The sequence below is a fragment of the Balaenoptera acutorostrata genome, chromosome 7, assembly GCF_949987535.1.
Source record: "Balaenoptera acutorostrata chromosome 7, mBalAcu1.1, whole genome shotgun sequence".
Lineage (NCBI taxonomy): Eukaryota > Metazoa > Chordata > Mammalia > Artiodactyla > Balaenopteridae > Balaenoptera > Balaenoptera acutorostrata.
The window spans coordinates 104985335-105000924 of record NC_080070.1 but is presented as its reverse complement, the minus strand read 5'-3'; the positions used below and the strand labels follow the sequence as shown (position 1 = coordinate 105000924).

Below are 15590 nucleotides of genomic sequence, written 5' to 3'. Positions count from 1 at the left end.
ATATATGCCCATAACAGCAGACATAAAAAGAAAAAATTAATATAGCTATTTTGTACCTACCTTTATGAACTCTTTATGATAATTCAACTTGCAAATGCTTTTTATCTATGGAATATGTGACACATCCTCACAGATTTCTATTATTCCTGTCATTGACTCATTCCTATTAAAGCTGAGTTATCTTGTCAAAACTCCTGAAAATACTTTCCAAAATTAATTTGCCACAAACAGAATGAGTCAATCAGAGATAAATCACCTGTTTATCTCTGCTGTTACTTACAAAAATAAACTTGCACTCAACTTCCAATATCAAGGACAATCAGAAATACACATATATAGACAGAATCAAGCCCTCAGTATCTTCCTAATTTGAATTTTGAAGGACTTCCTTGTATTATATTCCTTCTTTAGGAGTACGTACTCTCCCACTGAAAATTCTCACATGTCAAAAATGAGTGTCCTCAAATTATGAGGGTATTATTAACTTAAAAGTAATTTTTAAATATCATAATGCTCTTCAGGGATAAAAATCTATAAAGCTTTAGGGTTACTTTTCACTGATCTAAAGTTGATATAAATCATTCTATTACAGCAAAGTGGAAAACTTATATTTCTAGAATCTTCAACTTCTCCATACAAAGTATAAGAAGGAAAAAAAAATGTAGCTTCCTAACTTAATTTTAAATCCCATCATCGAGGAATTTATACTATCATAGTTTTACTCCTTTGGACTTCACTGGTAGTAATTTTCACCTATGAATCCTCTGAAATGGTTTAGTAGTAATTATTGCTATGACATACAATGAAACCACATGATATGTTTTTTATATACAGTATAAATCTTGATTCTTAGAGTTGGCTCTTGCAAACTAATAGCCCTCTGTGTATATATATGTATGCTATGACTTCTTTTATGAAAAATCAATATGAACGTAAGATTATGAATTCTTAGGCACAGTGTATCTAGGTTACTTGCATTAAACTTTGCAGTTATTTGATCAAGAGTGTACCTGCTTCTGGGCTTCCCTGGTGACGTAGTGGTTGAGAATCTGCCTGCCAATGCAGGGGACACGGGTTTGAGCCCTGGTCTGGGAAGATCCCACATGCTGCGGAGCAACTAGGCCCGTGAGCCACAACTACTGAGCCTGCGCGTCTGGAGCCTGTGCTCCGCAACAAGAGAGCCCGCGATAGTGAGAGGCCTAAGCACCGCGATGAAGAGTGGCCCCCGCTTGCCACAACTAGAGAAAGCCCTCACACAGAAACGAAGACCCAACACAGCCATAAATAAATAAATAAATAAATAAATAAATAAATTTTAAAAAAAGTATACCTGCTCCTCACAGTCACATCTGTTCCTGTGTTTCAGACATATACTAACTTTTCCTGTAAATAAGAGTTTTTCATGGGATAATCTGTTCTCTTAGCATTCTTTGTGATCTTTAGGTTTCCCTTTAAAGGTTTATGTAGATGTATGGTTTATTTGTCTGAATTAATTTTACAGATTTTTCCATTGACTTAAAAAATTAATTCTATTAAGAATTAAGATAACATTTGAATGGTGTTTTCCAGCTGAGAAATATACACGTACCAGGAAAATCAGAAGAAGTAAAACTCTGAAGGGTATCCCTATTCAAATGGTAAATAATGTATAAAGAGCTCAAAGGAAAAAAGTGCTTAAGACCAGTCATGGCACAATTTAAAAAATCAGATTAATGCATTTAGTGTGAAAATAAGAGAAAAATACAAAAAGAGTGAATCATTCAGTATATTTCAACAGCCAGTTTTACTCATCAATTGCAAAGTGTTTTGTGAACATTAATTAATCAAAGATGTAGGGTCTAAGATGTGCAGTACATTTTGTAATGGCCTCAATTGGTCTTCAAAATTCCAGATAACTAATAAGAAAGAGAGACACCTGACAGATGACGTTACAGACTGTCTCTGTGTGAATCTGTCAGCTCTTCAACTATTATTTCATTACTGGACTTGTAAGACAACAGGAAGAGCCTCAGAAAAATAAAACCCCAAAACAAAACTTTAAATAAAAACCTCAAGCCAGTAGGACCACATCAAAAACATACACACAACCTTAGGTCTCATTTGAAGGATGTGTTGTGTAATCTTGATATTAAAAAAACAAAGCACATTGTACTCCTTAAGTTATACTATTTTTAACACACATATATATACACACCCCCAAGCAAATAATTGTTTCCTGTTTACTTAAAACAATTATGAAGAATTTCCTGTGAACATGATTTTTAAATTAGAGAGAAGAAAATCAGAAGATTCTCTTCCTCCTATACCTCAGGAAATGAAATGGACTTTTTAAAATAATCTTTTCAAATATCAGCACAATGCTGAGTGTTATCTCTGAGCAGTGACAATTAAAATACTAAGGAAACAATATCAACAGTCTTTAATGACTGAAAACATCTTCTAAAAATATTAAATTTAACGAATCTCTGGTGCATAGCTGAGGTTTCTTTGTAATATTTTCAAACAATGTGCAATATTTTGGCAAGTTCCCAAACCTGCTCATTTAGCAGGAGTAAACAAAATATAATTAATTCATTTTCTCTATTTTTTTAATAACTTTTAGGAAGTTGAAGTGCACAGGAAATCATGCTTTGCCTTCATCTGACTCCACAGCTGCATTCCTTAAAGTTCATTACTGATTTTCTTTTGTGCAGTAACCTTTCCAACTCTACACTCACCTGGCATCACCATTTACTATGTGCTCACCAGCTGTAGAAGAAATCCAAATAACAAATCAAACAAAGCACTGAATGCAAAGCATAAAAAAGAGTTCCTGTCTCATCCTGTACTGTATTCAACTTCTGCAGTCACTGAAAGTAACCAATCAACATTTACTGAGCAGTTATGATTTGCAGCAATAAACCTTGTTCAAGTAACAAAAAGAGAGAGACAGAGAGAATGCAAACTGGATAAGTCACAGCTGAGAACTGGTCAAATGGTCAAATGGAATCTTCTTTTCTGGTATTTTTTTCTAAATGTTCATAATACTGAAAAGAATTAGCATAAAAGAAATGTCCATGGTCTTTTGAGTCGGGACTATCTAGCTCTGTGCCATTTGTTACATGTCTCTGAGCAAGTCATGTAACTTCTCTGAGCATCAGTTTCTCCCCCATAAAATAATAATAATAATAATAATAATAAATCTTGCACAATGTTACTGAGAGTTCATTAAGTGTTTAACACACAATAGGTGCTTGATAAATTAACACTAAGCTTGTTATTGTTAGTTTAAAGCATATAGTGCTCACATTTTTGCATGAATGCAAGTTATAGCTGAGGTGCTTCATAAAAATATATTTTCTTATTAAAAAGTAATATACTTAAATTGTAGAAATATTTGAAAAATACCAAGAAGCAAAAAGAATAAAAATGAAAATTATCCCAAATCTTAAAACCAAGATTACCACAGTTAACATTTAGGTGTATCTCCACTTTGTGTCTCTTGCTCTCTCTCTCTCTCTCTCTCTCTCCATCTCTATCACACTGTTTTCTTCTCCTTCTCCCTTTCCTCCCCGCTTCTCTCTTCTCCTTTTTCTTTCTTCCTTCATTTCTCTTTTCCTTCCTTCCTTCCTTCCCTCCCTTCCTCCCTCCCTCCCTCCCTCCCTCTCTCTCTTTCTTTCTTTCTTTCTCAGTTTTCCCTTCACACCCACCCTAAGCATAGTGAGAAGAACCCCTGCAGGTGAAGATCCTTTGTTATACCTCTTCCTGTAGCCCCTGCTACAAATAAAGCAATCACTTTCATATAGAGGGACTCAGCAATGATCTCTCCTGGGGGAAAATCACTCCTGACCCTCCAGGTTGGGCAGAGTGTGGAGAATATACATATAGGGAGGACCACCTATTGCTCAGATTCCCACAAATCTCCCCTGAAGACTCATTCCCCCCTCAGGGATTTCTCGCAAGTTAATCATCACCACCACGCCATACATATTTCAGGGACATCACTCTGTACATGGTTCTGGTTCTGCAACCTGCTTTTTTTTTTTTTCCATGTTGACATGCTTTTTAAAGTTAGCATTGAAATGCAAGAAGAATACATATGAATTTACCTAGAATAAGAAGAAAGTAAGATATGCAAAGAAAATAGCATGGCCCAAAACAGAGAGGGCTGAGGGAAGATGGCATTTTCAGGAAATTAAATGTGTAATATATGGCTACTCAGCTACAGAAAGGGGATCAGGGGAGAAGACAGCCTGGAAGACAGGCAGGTGCAGATAGGAAGAGAACTCAGCTGCCATGCTAAGGCTTTTAGACCTCAGAACCTATTGGTCAGGGGCATGAATTTTGGTGTCAAATTGTGCTGAGTTCTAGTTCCAGGTACACCACTCACTGGACCTTGGTGAAATTACTTAACTTCCCTAAGTTTTGGTTTCCATATTTGTAAAACAAGGATAATAGCTGCATGTGTGTAAGAATTAATTGAGTCAATATACAGTCAATTCTTGTTATTTGCAGTGGTTATATTCTATAAAGTTGCAGTGAGCACAGAATTCACAAAAAACTGTTCTCCTGGGTGAAATACAGGGTTAGGTTCCTAAGAGCTTCTGGTCACAATACTTTTATCACTGCATTGATACATAGCTTTCTTTTATGTATATTTCTGTTTAAAGACACCTTATTTAATATGTATTGTTGATTCATTAATATTGAACTCACTATATAACTCATGCAAGAATGAAGATTATCTAACACACTTATTTTCCCCATAAGGCACATTACAGTCTCCTTGTACTTAGGAACACAGGAACGCTAGACAGCACTTCAACACTACACTTGGGGTCCTTGTTTTTTGTTTGTTTTTTTTAAACATCTTTATTGGAGTATAATTGGTTTACAATGGTGTGTTACTTTCTGCTGTGTAACAAAGTGAATCAGCTATACATATATATATATATATATATATATATATATATATATATATCTCCCCATATCTCCTCCCTCTTGGGTCTCCCTCCCACCCTCCTTCTCCCACCCCTCTAGGTGGTCACAAAGCACAGAGCTGATCTCCCTGTGCTATGCGGCTGCTTCCCACTAGCTATCTATTTTACATTTGGTAGTATATATAAGTCCATGCCACTCTCTCAGGGTCCTTGCTTTTAAACAGCAAAGTCACATGAAACAGCACAAACACGTGAAAACCACGGTACTAAGCAGACCATTGGAAGGACACTAAGTTACAGTATGAGAGCTGAAACAAGAAGGCAGAGCATCGCTCAGTTTGGCCTCAGCTGGGCACATGCATGACAGGCAACGCTTCTCTGTGCAGTATTGCGAGTGACCATGAAAGCACGTGAGTATCGATTTAGGGATTACAAACATATTTTGGCAAGTAGGCAAATTCACAATACAGAGTCCGTGAATAATGAGGATCGGCTGTATATAGAAACACTAAGAAATATTCAATAAATATTTATCTTATTTGTCAGAGGGAAACACTGAAGCCTTCTAAGCGGGATGGAGACACTCAGATTTTTAGTACAGAAGGAACACTATGAGGAGGCACTGCAGCAAGAAGAGCATGGAGGCAGAGAACGGCTAAGGGCAGGAGAGGAGAGAGAGATTTCAGAGGGATTTAGGCGGCAGAACTGATACCATGTAAGGATAGGGAAAGTGGAACAAGAGCATTCAAGACTGACCACAACGTTTCTTATGGGGGCAACTCAGTAACGAAAGAAAAAAAATTCAGAGAAAGTACCAAAAGGAAACTGGTTCTTCTTTGAAACTGATCCCTCCCTGATTTTTGCAAAAACTATTCTTATTTTCTTCCTTCCTTTCTACCTACCTCTTCTAGGTGTCCTTTACTAATTAAGCTGAGGGGAAAAGGGAGGCAGGTGTGACGGGACAGCTTCCTACCATTGAGCTCTGGAGTGCCAGTGAGAATCAACACCGGAAGTAGATCAGACACTCCATTCCCACTCATGGGTAGAGTCAGATAATTTGCAGACTGCCCTAAATCCAGGATCCAAGGTGCCCAGGGTGTCTCACCTTCCCCTGCTCCCAATTTAGCTGCAACGTCCTGTGTTTCACAAACAACGCCATGTGTTGCATGAACCATGTGTCCCTGAACTGAATTTCTGTCACCTGTCTAGTATCATCTCTAGTTCCCTACTGGCACTGCAGCCTGGCCATGGACCTCACTTAAACCAGCCATCGCTCTGCTATGCTGCTAGATGTCTCCAGTTTCTTTCCTCCTTTCCACAACTACCTCCCAACATAGATACACACACGATTCATAGGAACCTGGGATCTACTGCAGCTGATCCTTGGCATCATAATCCTCAGGGCCACTTGATTCCCTGTGACCTCCATTCAAGGCTCCTCCTCCACTATAAGTGGATAGACATTAAACCCACGTGGATTAACTTTTCTATGCCTCTTAAATAATATGATTGAGAGAGATGTCTGCCCCATTCCCCTTCTTAGAGACCAGAACTGCTACAGAATCATTTCTTGGCATGGCCCTATCTCATCTCAACTTCCTTCCTTCTCTCAATAGCTGAGTGTAACATTCCATGAGTGGCCAATGTACATAAAATTGTTAGACAGTTACAGCCTAAGCTGCTGCAATATGGACAAGGGAAGTCAGGATTACAATAGAATATTTGATAGTGTAAAAAGGGAAGAAATTATACAGAAATTGTTACAGGCATAAGAGGGAATTAGTTTCTTCAGGAAGAACTCAACTTAGAAGCTGTTTTCTTTCCACAAAAGCCAAAGAAATATATTATAATACTCTACCATCTCCCCATCCTCCACCTCATCTCCAAAACAAAGAGGGAAGATAGTCACAACAAGCATTTTGCCAAGTTTCCTGGGGTACTGGTTCCCAAATACCACTCTTCAGTGCAGTGCTAGTTTCACTGAATATGAACTACCTGGAGAACTTATCAAAAATACAGACATCCAGGCTCCAACCAAAAGTTCTAATTCTGTAAGCCTAAAACCCAGGAATTTGCATTTTGCAAAGGTCTCCAGATGATTTTGAAAACGAGCCAAGTTGGGAAAATAGACTTCCTTCAATTCTGTGGTTGCCTAGTTCTGAATAGTGGTAAATTAGAATTGATACTAGCTGCAGCTATAGATATGTGGCTGGTGAAGAGGAAGTCTGAACTTGAGGCAACTGCAGACAAAAGATGGTAACTCTGTGCAGTCATCATATCGACCTCAGTATAAGATAAACATTCCAGTCAGGATAAAACAAGAAAGAATATGGAGCTCAGAATACAACCAATCAAGGACAATGGATCCATTCATTTACTCATTCTTTTTTTTTTTCAAGAAAATATGTACTGAGAGCCCACTGTGTACCAGACTCTGTGCTATATCTGGGGGTACAAGAACAAGCAAAACAGGCCCAGCCCTTGCTCTTACTAAATTTATAATCTATTGAGACAGATTATGAACATCAAACAAATAATCACAAAAATAAACACATACCATATAGACTAAAATTTTACAATGGGATATTGGACTCAGCGGGGAAAGAGCAAGAAGCATGGAAGTGTGGTCAGGGAAGACTTCCTGAGAAGTTGACATTAGAGATAAAATCTGAAGGGTAAGTAGGAGTTTACGAGGTGAAGAGAGGCAGCAGAGAGTATTCCAGGGAGATGGAAAAAAATGGCACGAACAAAGGCTTAGGGGCTGAAAGGGGAGTGACTCATCTGAGCAAGCAAAAGAGGCAATTTACCTGGAGTGCAGTAAAGAAGGAAGAGAACGGTGGGAGATGACGATGGGCTAGGAAGGAAAGACAGGTCATGCAAGACAGGAAAGCCAAGTTAAGGATTAGCTCTTTAATCCTTGTGATGCAAGGATGGAAGCAGGGAGACAAGAAAGAGAGATGATGGACGAGAGTGCGGGCAGCAGTGATGGAGGTAAGCGGACGTAAGAGGAGAAATTTAAGAGGTATTAAGGAGAAATATCTTTGCCTCACTTAAACATTTACATTAATAATTTCCATTACGTTTATTTTTACCCTTACCTACTATTAATGGCAAATGATGCTGGTTCTATCACCTGGAAGTAAAGTAACATTTTTTTAATAAGAGTGGGGGTTTTTTTTGGTGCTATTTAGTGAGTGGGCGTTTTGTTTGTTTTTTGGTGTTGTTTAGTGAGTTAGTAAATATCTCAGTGCCAGAGTTTTTTTAATAGATGAGGGGTTTCTTTGCATTTTTGCTTTTTATTTTTTAAAACTGGAACTGTTTTCATATACTATTAGACTAAGTTATATTTTACAAATAAAATGACTAAGAGCAAATTCTAATCCCATCACATAGGTCAAAATTACATTTGTTTTCTGGAATTAGATAGTAGTGATAGTTGTACAACCTTATGAATATACTAAAAACCACTGAATTGTACATTTTAAAATTCATTTTTAAAAAATGAATTTTATGGCATATGAATCTCATCTCAATTTTTAAAAACTACATTGTTGCTTCCAGACTTAAGTTTCTACTTTCAACTTTTCTCCTATGTTGGATGTGATCATTGTTAATACTAACAGCTATATATACTATACTATTTTTTTTTTGAGAGTTTCTTTTTCTTATTTTATTTATTTATTTATTTATTTTGGTTGCGTTGGATCTTTGTTGCTGCGCACGGGCTTTCTCTAGTTGTGATGAGCGGGGGCTACTCTTCGTTGCGGTGTGCGGGCTTCTCATTGCGGTGGCTTCCCTTGTTGTGGAGCACAGACTCTAGGTGCGTGGGCTTCAGTAGTTGTGGCACGCGGGCTCAGTAGTTGTGGCTTGCGGGCTCTAGAGCACAGGCTCAGTAGTTCTGGCTTGCGGGCTCTAGAGCACAGGCTCAGTAGTTGTGGCACACGAGCTTAGTTGCTCCACGGCATGTGGGATCTTCCCAGACCAGAGCTCGAATCCGTGTCCCCTGCATTGGCAGGCTGATTCTTAACCACTGTGCCACCAGGGAAGTCTTATACTATACTATTATACTACAGCTGCTATACGATAATAGAGAAAGATAAATGTATGTATATATGGAGAAAGACAGAGAGCACAGCAGATACATGCATGAATTCCTTTCCCAATCTCCCTTCTCTGGCATGCAGACTTAGTACCAGAATCTTTAACCATAGCAGTCATTTTCATCCTTATACATCCCAGGAGGAACACTTTAGTCGGTAGTGATGGACGCTTTGGAGAACTATGATGATTGGTTGGTTGGTTGGTTGGTTCTTGAACTCCTCAATTATCTGAATCAAGCATATATGATGCAGCTACACCTGATGCTCCTGAAGAGCGGTGTTTCCTTGAACTCCATGGCAGCCCAGCTGACTTAACTTTCCTCTCTGGCCTGATCCTTAAATGTTGCGGTCCTCCATATTCTTTACTGGGATCTCTTCTCACTCTAGGCCAGTGCTTCTCAAACATTGCCCCAGGTCATCCTGGAGCAATTCAGTCAGAATTTCTGGGGATAGTTCTTAGGCATCAGGATTTTTTTTTTAAAGTTCTCCAAGTGATTCCAATGTGCAGTCAGGAAAGAAAACCCCTGCTCTTCATCCCCCGCCCCCATAATCTCATCCACTCAGTCATCTTAATTGCCATCTTTATTCCAATAATTTACAAATCTGTATCTCTAGTTCCCACCACCTTGGTCATTCAAAATAAAACAACCACTAAACCACAAAATAAAATTTCATGTTTTTAATTGACACAAAATTTTAAAATATGTTGAAGTTTAAATTATTTCTTCCTAGATTTTTCTAATTTTCTCTCTCTTTTTTGAGGGGTGAAGAACCTGTGCTTTGTTCGTATCCCAAAAAACTGATTAGACTCCCTCCTGGGAAATGGAACACGTGCTAGCACGCCTTTCCAAAACTGCAGACATCTGGCGGCGGGAGGGGGGGTCTCAATTCAGAGGTCCCATAAGCACTAAAAAAAATCAATATGCCTGCAAAAGAATTCATCATTTTCCCATGTCCCCAGACAAAACCTGCTCTTCCTCTCACCGAATGACCGGCAGCTAAAGTAAAAAACTTGGGAATCAGGATTTAATCCTCCATCTTTCACATCCTCACCCTCAGTTATTGGCCAAGGAATATAATTCTAACCCTTTAATAGATCATGAATCTGTTTGCTTTCTCTCCATCCCCATGGCCACTGTGTTCTGTTGCCTGGGGTACCGCAACACCCTCTGAACTGGTCTCCTTGCCCGCAGTCTTTACTTGTTCCGCACTACTACCAAAATTAGATTTCTAAACACAAATGTTTTTTGTGTACTTAAAACCTTCCAGAGGCTCCTTCCCGCCCTTGGGATGGTGTCTGCATTTCACGACGTGGTTTCCAAGGCCCTTAAAAACCTCCCCAGATGCCTTCACCGCTCCTTCTGCCGCCAGCCCCATCCCCTCATCACTCCTTCTCCTCGCTTCAGCAGAGGTTTCTTTCATCGGGGAAATCTTCTCTAAGCTCCCAAAGCCAGGTTAGGTGCCCCTTCCACTCATGGCCATGTCACCACGCAATTACTCTGTTACCGCGTCAGTCGCTAACTTGATTGTCTCCCTCGCTACAAGTGAGCACCTCAGAAGCAGAGGCAATGTCTTATTCTTCATGGTTGCCCATGCTTGGCACGTTGTAAGTGCTCAGTATTTGTTGAAATAAACAATGAATGAATGAATGAATAATAGCCCTTGTAGTCCTCGCAAATCTCATGAGTGAAATCTGCATTTACCCTCTCCAAGCAACGTTAGGATACAAGAAAAATAGTTGTTAAAAAGAAGTCTTGCTCACACATGCACAGCAGACCCATGCGCTATCCTGTGGATATTAAAAGGCTGGAGTTCTGCCCCTAGGTGCAGCAGAGACTAACGCAACACTGTAAAGCAATTATACTCCAATAAAGATGTTAAAAAAAAAAAGGCTGGAGTTCATTCATCCAACATTTGTAAGCAGTTACTGTTCACTCTGTCCATAATAAGCTTGTATTATGCAGTGTCAGCAGTCACCTAGTCATCTTAAATTAAGAAACATTACAGTATGAAATGTGTCATTTAATATAAATAACCGCTACCATTACCATTCTGCAAACACTGTGCTCAGCAGCTGACACGTACTGTCTCATCTAATCTCCACAATCAAGCTCTGAAGCAGATCGTTTTACAACTTCTCAGAGGAAGAAACCAAGGCTTGCGAAGGGTAAGCACCTAGACTACAACAGTGCAGTTAGGATGTGTTAGCCAGTATCCCACCCTTATAGCAGAAGAATAAACCGAACGTGAAACTTGTACTTAATATGGCCATGTCGTGTCCAGCCTTGCTCTAGTAAGTGACAGAACGCAAAGTTAAGGCTGCTGGGGTGAGAAACGCCTCCGAGTTGATAAGTCGGTGTGTATCCATGGAACATAGCCCCATGCCAAAGAGGATGCTTAAAAGCTTACGGAGGGCCCTGTGCCCAGCCAAATGGAGTTTGAGGCCCTGAGCAGACACACCAGCCCAGTGAACCCGGCTGTCTTCCCCCATCTGACCGTGGTGCTGTTGGCCACTGGCCTGTTCTTCACCACCTGCTTCTTAGTGTATGAGGTCACCTCCACCGCATCCACTCGGTGTATCTACAAGGAGCTCCTCATAGCTTTGGTGGCCTCCCTCTTCATGGGCTTTGTAGTCCTTCCTCTTCCTGCTGCTCTGGGTCGGCATCTACATATGAGCTCCCAAGGGTCCCAACCAGGCGGCTTCACTGAATCCCTGCTTTTGTAAATTATTTTTTTTTTACTATGCTGGAAGTGTCCCACCTGCTGATCACAATAAAGGCAGATGTGTGACCAAAAAAAAAAAAAAAAAAAAAAAAAAGCTTACTGAGTTCTTCGAGTGCAATGTAAATGAGTTTGAAAATGTAGTATAAAATGTACCTCTGGTTAACAATCATATGTCCCACATTTACCGTATCTTAGAGGCAAACCAGATTCCTGAAAGTCCATATTAATTGGGGAGGGGGGGGTCTTTGGTTAAATAGTCTAGCATATTAAAATAGCTAAAATACACTGAGTCCACCCTCCTGAAAAATACAATTAGCTACTAGCTTCTTTGTCTTGAAAACCTTGCCTTGTTGAAAATTCTTTCATTTTTCTCCGCATAACTTTTTAAAGGAATTTAATTATAAAATCCAACTGTAAAGAAACTTATTGAAATAGCCTGCAGATTGTTTTATTTGCTACACCTCCCTCACACCTTAATTAACCAAAATAATATTAGCTCTCCAGTTATTATTACATAAATTAGTAACCTGGCCAAAATGATTCCCAGCTACTAAACACTTCATGCTCCTCAGGGCTGGCCTCTCTCTATTTTAATGGCTCTAAGATTAAACAATTCATTTTAATCTCACTATCTTTAGGATCCCATATATTGCGTAAGATATACAGTAAATCATTCATTCATTTCATTCATCCAATAGACCTTTATAGGCTTATTATATGCCAGAAATTGTCTCTTACTCAAAAAAATACTTATTGAGCATCTATGTGCTGGGGATTTAACGGTAAACAAGATAGCCAGGGTTTCCTAACTTTGTATGCCAAGTCCTAAGGCAGGACCTAGACATCTGTATTTTTCGGTGTCTCTGAGATTTTACTAATTATCATAGATCAGCGATTGTCAGTAGCAAGGGTCAGCAAACAATGGCCTGAAGGCCAAATCCAGCCTGCTGCCTGTTTTCATAGGACCACAGAGAAGAATTATCTTTACATATTTACATGGTTTTTAAAAATCAAAAGAAAAATAATATTTCATAATAGATGAAAATTATATGAAATTCAAATTTCAGTGTACATAAGTAAAGTTTTTTAGAACATGATCATCTGATTACATCTATGTCTGCTTTTGCACTACAAAAGTTTAGTTGTTGTCTAAATGTCCATTGACAGATGAATGGATAGAGAATATGTGGTATATATATATAATGGAATACTGCTCAGCCATGAAAAAGAATGAAATAATGCCATTTGCAGCAACATGGATGGACCTAGAGATTGTCATACTAAGTGAAGTCAGTCAGACAAAGACAAATATCATATGATATCACTTATATGTGAAATCTAAAATATGATACAAATGAACTTATTTACAAAACAGAAACAGACTCACAGACATAGAAAACAAATTTATGGTTACCAACGGGGAAAGGGGGTGGGAGAAGGATAAATTAGGAGTTTGGGATTAACAGATACAAACTACTATATATGAACTACTATACATAAAATAAACAACAAGGTCCTACTGTATAGCAGAGGGAACTATATTCAATAACTTGTAATAAACCATAATGAAAAAGAATATATATATATATATACATATATATATATCTGAAGCACTTTGTTGTACACCAGAAACTCACACAACATTGTAAATCAACTATACTTCAATAAAAAAATAAAAAATAAAATTTAAAAAGTTTATTGGTTGTGATAGAGGCCACGTGTGGCCCTTTCACTCTCACTGCTTTGCACACCTGCTTGTTGTACTGTGAATCACAGTGATGCAGTTATAACTCAACAGCATTTCAAATGTCATGTGTATTACCTTACCATAATCTTTTTTTACTGCCAGTGCATACCCATCATACCAAAACAAGAGGAGAAGTGTGCCACACTTTCAGCACACACTGGGAGATGGACCACGCTGTTACTGAATTAGATGACAAAGCACTTTATTATTCAATGATACTCTATCTGTACTAAAAGAATACAATATATGCCAGATTAAGCACTCATCACAGTATTCCCAACTCACAGAAAATCCAGTGGGCAGAAAATATTACAAAGTCAAAACAGACTATCTCATCACGGCAGAATTTCTTCACGGAAGTAAAAAATAATAATAATAATAACAATGAGACTGCAACCAAAGTGTTTGTAAGTGGTTCACTTGTTAGCCAAGCAAGGAAGGACATTTACCAATGGTAACTTAATTAAGTCATGTTTGATTGCAGCAGCTGAAGCAATGGGTCCAGAGAAAATAAACTTGTTTAGTCTTGATAAGAACAGACTCTTGGTTCAAAGAGTTGAAGACACTGGGAGCAATATCAATATAGTCAATTTAAAATGAGACAAATTACTTTGAGAGGTTTCCCTTGGCTTTGGTGAGATGACAGATGTCATGGATACTGCTCAGTTGTTCTTTATACCAGGAGTCAATGCCAATTTTGAAGTGACTGAAGAATTAGCCTATATGAAAGGCTGCACAAAACAACTACAAACAAGAATATTCACACGAATTGAAAAAAACAGTAATTCAATACAACTTAAGTGGAATCTGCTAAGATGTGTTACAACTTAGGGTGGTAAAAACTATGTGTGGAGCAAAAAAAGACTTGGCTGGACAAATTTACCGAGCTTGTAAAAATGTATGGTTAAAGCCTATGGTTATTCACTGTATTATTCATCAGGAATTCACTGAGGTTATTCATTGAGGAAAATATTTGAATCTCTCATGTGACATTAAACCAATAGTGTTAATAGTAATCTTCATCTGCTCTGTGAGCTTAACCATTGTTAGTCCTATGAAGTTTTCTCAGAAACAGAAGCTGAATAGCCTGACTCATTCTACCACACAGCAATTCTATGGCTTAACAGTATAAAGTTTTACTGTGATTCTTTTAAGCTCAGGGTCAGGAATGAGTCTTTTCTGAATTAAAAAACAAAAAACCCAACCCCCAACCACTACCACTGACCACTGAATAGCTTTGGAAATTAGCTTTTCCTGTGGACTTGATAATCTTTTTCAATGAATTCTACCTAAAATTACAAGGCTAAATAGCACATACATGCCAAATTTTTATAACAGTAAAGTCATTTCAATGACAATTAATGTTAAGTCATTTCAATGAAAACTAATGTTGTTTGAATCAAAAGTAAGGTTGGGCTACTTTACATATTTCCCATGACGGCAAAGGTTAAAACAAATAGTGAGATTTCATTCTCACACAAATTTACAGCAGATATATTTTGTGAGCTCAAACTACAGCAATGTTTTTCAGACTTCGACGCAAGTGCAAAGGAAATTTCCATATTTCAAAATCCTTTTAACTGTGCAATTAAGGAGCTTCCACCTAACTTTCCATTCTAAATGATTAATCTGCAATATAATGACATGTAAAAGGAAAACATCAGGAGAAAAAAATCTAATAAATTCTATAAATGCCTTCCAGGCAATGAATATGCTCAATTAAAATCAGAAGCTTGTAGATTGATAGCACTATTCGGCAACACCTTACTGTGTGAAAGACATTTTCAGAGATGAAATATGTAAATTCTTATTACAGGTCAGCATTAAGCGATAAACATTTGCAATCAATTCTGATGACAGGGAACAATAACTTTGCACCCCAATTAAGTGAAATGTTATCCCCCCCAAAAATAATTCCACTCTTCTCATTCACAAATCTGTATTACCAAAAAAACTGTTCTCAATTAGTATTATTTTAATTTAATCAATCAAAATCTTGCGGAAATTTTTTTTTTCTCTTATCGTATAAGTACTTACATAGCATCTTCAACTTCACCTCTTGACCTCCAAAGCCTAAATTTGCCTTTTACCAAAAAAGTT

The 15590-nt window shown here is 38.1% G+C and overlaps 1 protein-coding gene and 1 pseudogene across 4 annotated transcripts in view; one reads left to right on the top strand and one right to left on the bottom strand.

Moving 5' to 3' along the window:
- SUGCT (succinyl-CoA:glutarate-CoA transferase) overlaps window positions 1-15590 on the bottom strand; it is a 796055-nt gene that overhangs the window by 621046 nt on the left and 159419 nt on the right. The window lies entirely within an intron of this gene.
- LOC103011475 (transmembrane protein 258-like) lies at window positions 11451-11694 on the top strand (annotated as a pseudogene).